Below are 7,360 nucleotides of genomic sequence, written 5' to 3'. Positions count from 1 at the left end.
ATTGGCTGGTCATCCAGGTATTTTTGGTACTAGAGATCTGGTGAGTCGCTCTTTTTGGTGGCCCACCTTGTCTCATGATGTCAGGAATTTTGTGCAGTCCTGTGGGACTTGCTCCCTGTCTAAACCTTGTTCTCGCTCTAGTGGGTTGTTGATGCCTTTGCCAGTGCCCAGGAGGCCATGGACCCATATTTCAATGGATTTCATCTCTGATATGCCTGTCTCTCAGAGAATGACTGTTATTTGGGTAATTTGTGATAGGTTCTCTAAGATGGTTCATCTTGTACCACTCCCTAAGTTGCCATCTTCTTCTGAGTTGGTGCCCCTGTTTTTGCAACAGGTGGTTCGCTTGCACGGTATTCCTGAGAATGTTGTATCTGACAGAGGAGTTCAGTTTGTGTCTAGATTTTGGAGGACGTTCTGTTCCAAGCTGGGAATTCAGTTGTCCTTCTCCTCTGCGCTTCACCCTCAGACCAATGGGCAGACGGAGAGAAAAAAACAGACCTTGGAGTCGTATTTGAGATGATTTATTTCCGCTGATCAGGATGATTGGGTTTCATTTTTGCCTTTGGCCGAATTTGCTTTAAATAATAGAGCTAGTTCTGCCACTTTGATGTCACCTTTTTTTTGTAACTTTGGGTTTCATCCTTGATTTTCTTCAGGGCAGGTGGAGCCTTCTGCCTGCCCAGGTGTTGACATTGTGGTGGAGAGAATGCACCAGATCTGGGACCAAGTGGTGGATAAGCTATCTCTCTCCCAGGAAAAGGCCCAGCGGTTTTCCAACCGACATAGGACCGTTGGTCCCCAGTTTAAGGTGGGTGATATGGTTTGGTTATCATCAAAAAATATCGCTATGAAGGTAGCTTCTCCTAAGTTTAAGCCTAGATTTATTGGGCCTTACAAGATTTTGGAGATCATTAATCCGGTCTCTTTTCGGTTGGCTCTTCCTGTCACATTTAAAATCCATAATGTGTTTCATAAGTCCTTGTTGAAGAGGTTTGTTGAACCAGTAGTTCCTGGGGTGGCACCTCCGGACCCTGTATTGGTTGAAGGTAACATGGAATATGAGGTAGAGAAGATACTGGATTCCCGTCTGGCTAGACGGAGACTCCAGTATTTGGTTAAGTGGAAGGGTTATGGTCAGGAGGATAATTCCTGGGTCTCTGCCTCTGATATTCATGCCAAAAGATTGGTGCGTGCCTTTCATCGGGCTCACCCTGATCGCCCTGGTGGCGTGGATAAGGGTTCGGTGACCCCTCCTCAAGGGGGAGGTACTGTTGTGAGTTCATTTTCCCCTTCACCATTGAGGTCTGATGAACTCCCTCTTCTGGTGAAGGAAGGTAGTGAGGCTGATTACCAAGCACCTGAGCTGGAAGAGGATGACTGGGCGACGGGGATCTCTGACTGGATATAAGGCAGCCGACGCCCTTCTGCCTCGCTGGTGATTTCTCTGTGGAATTCTAGTAGACCAGTCTGATTCCTGCTCCTCAAAAGCTAAGTTTTCTGCTTTGCCTTTTTGCATTTGTGTTTTGGTTTTAGTTTGCCTTGCTTTTCTGGATTCTGCCATTCCCTGCTGGGGTGAGCTGAATTCCTTTTTTGTCGGTTTGCTCTGTCTTCAGAAAATACCTGAGTACTGACATAGTCTTTTTGAAGCCTAGCGTCTTCAGGGCCTTTTTCCCTGTCAGTCTTTTGGCTCTTATTTTGATAGGGTTTTTTGCGGATTGCAGACAGCAGCTTTCCTATCCTGTCCTTCTAGTTAGCTTGGGCCCCATCATTTGCTGAGTCTATCTTTCTATCTGTGTTAGTGTTTTTTCTTGTTGCTTCACCGTCATTATATGTTGGGGGCTGCCTATTGCTTTGGGGTCTGCTCTGGGGCAGTTTAGATTTCCTTTTCTGTCTTTAGGCTAGGCAGTTCTCCGGCTGTGATCGAGGGGTCTAGGGCATCATAGGAACCCCCCACGGCTACTGCTAGTTGTTGTTGATAGGTTCAGGGGTCTGCAATCCGATAGCTGCCAACTTCTCTGGTTTTCTGGACTTAGCCTGCAATTCTGTTTTTGCCTCCTACAGTGACTCATAACTGGCTCGTCCCTGTGTGGTGCTGCTCTGTGATCCGGTAGAGGAGTCCCTGCTTCCATACAAACTGTTCCCCTTCTAGTGCCCCTCTCCCCTCCTGTGCCTTCCAACGATATCCCTCTAATGAAGGATCCTCAAGTAACTCCCTCTTAAATTCGTCTGGGGTGGCCCAAGAAATGTCTGGCTATGGGAATACGTGCAGGGCTGGGATGTCTTACCTGGGCCTCCTCTGAGTGTGATTCTGCCTCCGCAGCTCAAGCTTGTCTCTGGGTGGTCACAGGATAGGGCTCAGCCTGAGGGGCCACCGAGAATGCAGACAACATGGACCCCAAGTCATTTCCCAGCAAGATGTCTGCAGGCAAATCCTCCATCAAGCCGACCTCAACAAGGCCATCCCTGACTCCCCAGTTCAGTTGAATCCTGGCAGTGGTAGTCGATGTATGGCTCCCCCTACTACACGGACTGCCACTGTCCGGTCCGTCTTCTCTTGGTCCCGGACGAGATGAGGCTTCACAAGGGTCAAAGTTGCTCCGGAATCTCTTAGTCCCTGCATACGTTTCCCATTAACCCACACGACCTGTCGATGCTGTTGTCGATTATCTGCCCGGGCTGCCTGCACAGGGTCTACTTCATGCAGCACTTCCTCCATCTCTTCCACCCCTTGGTTAGTCGTTGATACGGAGAACTGCGGCTTCCTGGCATCATGTTGTTCATCGGCCAGACGAGCGGCTTCCTCAAGAGTCGTTGGCCGCCTGTCCCGAAGCCATTCCTGTGTCTGGGGGTTTAGTCCATTAAAGAATCGTTCTAACAGGAAGAGCTGGAGGACGTCTTCCTTAGTGGTTGCTTGGCGCCCTTGTACCCACTGTAGCAGTGACCGCTGTAATTTACAGGCCCATTCAGCGTGGGTATCGGTTACGCATTTTATAAGTCCGCGGAACTTTTGGCGGTATGCCTCTGGTGTCAGCGCATACCGGGCCATGATCACTTCTTTGATCCGCTCATAGTCCATACAGTCCTCATCAGGTACTGTGCGATAGGCGTCCGCTGCCCGGCCTGTCAGCTTGCTGGCCAGAATCTGAACACGTTCCTCCGGCTTTACTTGATGAAGGGCACACTGCCGCTCAAAGTCCTGTAGAAAGCCATCAATGTCTTCCTCTGCCTCCCCCAACTGTCGGAAGGCATTGTACTGGATCTTTTTGTGGCTTACTGTTGAAGGTACCTGGTCGAAGGCCAGAGCTCCCCCTGCTCGCTGACTCTCCTCTCTCAGCTCTGCCATCTCCATCTTTGCCAGCTCCACTTTGGTCCGCTCTGCCATTTCCATCTTGGCTAGCTCTATCCTGGTCCACTCGGCCATCTTTTCCTTCAGATCAGTACGCACATCAGCCATCACCTCTCGTATGATCTCTACTGCAGGGTTTGGGCCATAGAACGCCAGTCTGTTCTTTACCTCCCTCTGGAATTCGGTCTCCTCCACGTTCACATTGGGGGGCGCTGCACTGTCATGTTTCATGATGGCTGCTATCAAATCTGCTTTTGTTTTGTTGCTGGCGATCAACCCTCGGACTTCCACCAGATCTTTTAATGTTGTCCTCTTTAACTTCTGGTAATTATTTTCCGTTCATTCCTTTCCTCCTGTAGAAGGGGTATCAAATCCCACTGTCTGCCACCAGTGTAATGGGGTCTACCAAGCTGGGGTACCTCTTTCAGTACCACCCCGTGATTTCGGAGGTCCGCTCTGCGTTGGCTGGAGTCTGAATGAATGACGCTGGCTGGAATTCCTCTGAGTGCATGGGCGCATATAAAAGATCACTGCTTCTCCATGTATTTCCAGTCTGACAACACTTTACTCACAGGACACAGAATATATCACACAGATACAGAGGGCAGGCCAATAGACAAGCGTCAGGTCAGACATGCATTACAAAATCCGCAGGTGGCCGGAGCCTGCGTATGTTTACTGTGGGAATTACAAGGGTGGAGGGAGGGCGGACACTGCTGATACATTAGGGACATGCATCTCACATAGAACCTATTATACATACATATAACTTCACAACATATTCTGGGTGCTGAGTGGTTCTGTAACACGTAACACGGCTCCCCTTTCTTTAGTATTTTTGAGTACTGAAGAAGTTGAATCGGTTCATGATTTGGTGGCGATTGCTTCACTCTTTTGAGGAAATTTTTTTTTTTTTTTAAATTTTTGCTGTCCAGCCCCAGTGGCCTAATGGATAAGACACTGGCCTCCTAAGCCAGGGATTGTGGGTTTGAGTCCCATCTGGGGTGCTTTCCAACAGCATCTCATGGAATGTTGATGGTGCCGGTGAAAACTGTTCTACTGGACGAAAGTCTTGTTTTCTTGTGGCTTAGTTCTTGCAAACCTCTGCAATTTAGAGCGATCCTTTCTATGTACTGAGAGAAGTGTTAACACGCAACAGTATCGACTTTGTGTGGCGGAAAAGCCTAGCATCTTAATTGTTTTCATCTTCATTAATGCCCCGAATACCACAGAGTATATTTTCTAAGATATGGATATGCTTTCAACCACACAATGTTTGCAAATCTCAAAATATAAAATAATAAGTGAAAAAAGTGAACCATTTTTGACAATGGTTTTCCATATCATGTTCTTTATTAAAAAACAAAATGAGTAATCTTTCAATTTTCACCCTGGCCACTGGAGCTATTTTGGACTCGTACATCCTGTCGTTCTCGAGCAGTTTCACCTTAATATCAGAGGTAGGGTTACAAAGACTGACAACACCTCTGTATGCAGCTGTTAAAACAGGATCTAGGAATCACAAAAGGTGATGTCACAGATGACCCTTTTGCCCCTAAATTCAGAAGAATTTTGGCAAACCCTCATTAGATGCTTCAATGCAAACTATAGTGTCAACATGTGTTCATTGCAGCAAATGTACGTGCGCATTTCCTGAAAAAATCCCAGGATGTTTGAGTCTAAAAAGACCCAGCGCACAAATTTCTTATTTTTAAGAAAGATTGCGATATGGTAGAATACATATTGTCAAACATTATTATAAACCCCCGCCCAAACCTGTTGTAAGCAATAGTTAATTTCCTGAAGAACAATCCCCTTTCAAATGTCTCTTTTTTTGGAGAATTTATCCTTTCCATCTGTCCCTGCATGGCTCCAGTGGTGCAATCGGTCAGCGTGCGGTACTTATAAAGCAGTAACTGTTGAGCAATGCCGAGGTTGAGAGTTTGACCATCACCTGGAGCATTCTTTTCTTTTCTTGTCTTTCTTTAGTATTTTTGACTACTGAAGTAGTTGAATCGGTTCATGATTTGGTGGCGATTGCTTCACTCTTATGAGAAAATTTTTTTTTTTTTATTTTTTTACCATTGCTATCCAGCCCCAGTGGCCTAATGGATAAGGCACTGGCCTCCTAAGCCAGGGATTGTGGGTTCGAGTGCTTGTAGATTTCCCTTTCCAACAGCGTCTCATGGAATGTTGATGGTGCAGGTGAAAACTGTTTTACTGGACGATTGTCTTGTTTTCTCATGACTTAGTTCTTTCAAACCTCTGCCATTTAGAGCGATCCTTTCTATGTACTGAGAGAAGTGTTAACACGCAACAGTATCGACTTTGTGTGGCGGAAAAGCCTAGCATCTTAATTGTTTTCATCTTCATTAATGCCCCGAATACCACAGAGTATATTTTCTAAGATATGGATATGCTTTCAACCACACAATGTTTGCAAATCTCAAAATATAAAATAAGTGAAAAAAGTGAACCATTTTTGGAACATTTTTGACAATGGTTTTTCATATCATGTTCTTTATTAAAAAACAAAATGAGTAATCTTTCAATTTTCACCCTGGCCACTGGAGCTATTTTGGACTCGTACATCCTGTCGTTCTCGAGCAGTTTCACCTTAATGTCAGAGGTAGGGTTACAAAGACTGACAACACCTCTGTATGCAGCTGTTAAAACAGGATCTAGGAATCACAAAAGGTGATGTCACAGATGACCCTTTTGCCCCTGAATTCAGAAGAATTTTGGCAAACCCTCATTAAATGCTGCAATGCAAACTATAGCGTCAACGTGTGTTCATTGCAGCAAATGTACGTGCGCATTTCCTGAAAAAAATCCCAGGATGTTTGAGTCTAAAAAGACCCAGCGCACAAATTTCTCATTTTTAAGAAAGATTGCGATATGGTAGAATACATATTGTCAAACATTATTATAAGCCGCCGCCCAAACCTGTTGTAAGCAATAGTTAATTTCCTGAAGAACAATTCCCTTTCAAATGTCTCTTTTTTTTTTTTTTAAGAATTTATCCTTTCCATCCATACCCACATGGCTCCAGTGGTGCAATCGGTCAGCGTGCGGTACTTATAAAGCAGTAACTGTTGAGCAATGCTGAGGTTGTGAGTTCGACCCTCACCTGGAGCATTCTTTTCTTGTCTTTCTTTAGTATTTTTGACTAATGAAGTAGTTGAATCGCTTCATGATTTGGTGGCGATTGCTTCACTCTTATGAGGAAATTTTTTTTTTTATTTTTTACCTTTACTATCCAGCCCCAGTGGCCTAATGGATAAGGCACTGGCCTCCTAAGCCAGGGATTGTGGGTTCGAGTCCCATCTGGGGTGCTTGTGGATTTCCCTTTCCAAGAGCATCTCATGGAATGTTGATGGTGCAGGTGAAAACTTTTCTACTGGACGATTGTTTTGTTTTCTCGTTACTTAGTTCTTGCAAACCTCTGCCATTTAGAGCAATCCTTTCTATGTACTGAGAGAAGGGTTAACATGCAACAGTATCGACCTTGTGTGGCGGAAAAGCCTAGCATCTTAATTGTTTTCATCTTCATTAATGCCCCGAATACCACAGAGTATATTTTCTAAGATATAGATATGCTTTCAACCACACAATGTTTGCAAATCTCAAAATATAAAATAATAAGTGAAAAAAGAACCATTTTTGGAACATTTTTGACAATGGTTTTCCATATCATGTTCTTTATTAAAAAACAAAATGAGTAATCTTTCAATTTTCACCCTGGCCACTGGAGCTATTTTGGACTTGTATATCCTGTCGTTCTCGAGCAGTTTCACCTTAATATCAGAGGTAGGGTTACAAAGACTGACAACACCTCTGTACGCAGCTTTTAACACAGGATCTAGGAATCACAAAAGGTGATGTCACAGATGACCCTTTTGCCCCTGAATTCAGAAGAATTTTGGCAATCCCTCATTAGATGCTTCAGTGCAAACTATAGCGTCAACGTGTGTTCATTGCGGCAAATGTATGTGCGCATTTCCTGAAAAA

General features: G+C 44.9%; 2 non-coding genes across 2 annotated transcripts; both read left to right on the top strand.

Moving 5' to 3' along the window:
• Window positions 1–6,394: 6,394 nt before the first annotated feature.
• TRNAI-UAU (transfer RNA isoleucine (anticodon UAU)) lies at window positions 6,395–6,487 on the top strand. The gene is given in 2 exon segments: window positions 6,395–6,432; window positions 6,452–6,487. It is a non-coding gene; the product is annotated as a tRNA-Ile (tRNA).
• A 124-nt stretch (window positions 6,488–6,611) lies between these two features.
• On the top strand, window positions 6,612–6,684 carry TRNAR-CCU (transfer RNA arginine (anticodon CCU)). The gene has a single exon. It is a non-coding gene; the product is annotated as a tRNA-Arg (tRNA).
• The last annotated feature ends 676 nt before the right edge of the window (window positions 6,685–7,360 follow it).

The sequence above is a fragment of the Dendrobates tinctorius genome, unplaced genomic scaffold (assembly GCF_039654945.1).
Source record: "Dendrobates tinctorius isolate UK_male_01 unplaced genomic scaffold, ASM3965494v1 ptg000272l, whole genome shotgun sequence".
In the NCBI taxonomy this organism is placed as follows: Eukaryota; Metazoa; Chordata; class Amphibia; order Anura; family Dendrobatidae; genus Dendrobates; species Dendrobates tinctorius.
The sequence above is the reverse complement of the archived record's forward strand: the minus strand, read 5'-3'. Positions and strand labels throughout refer to the sequence as shown.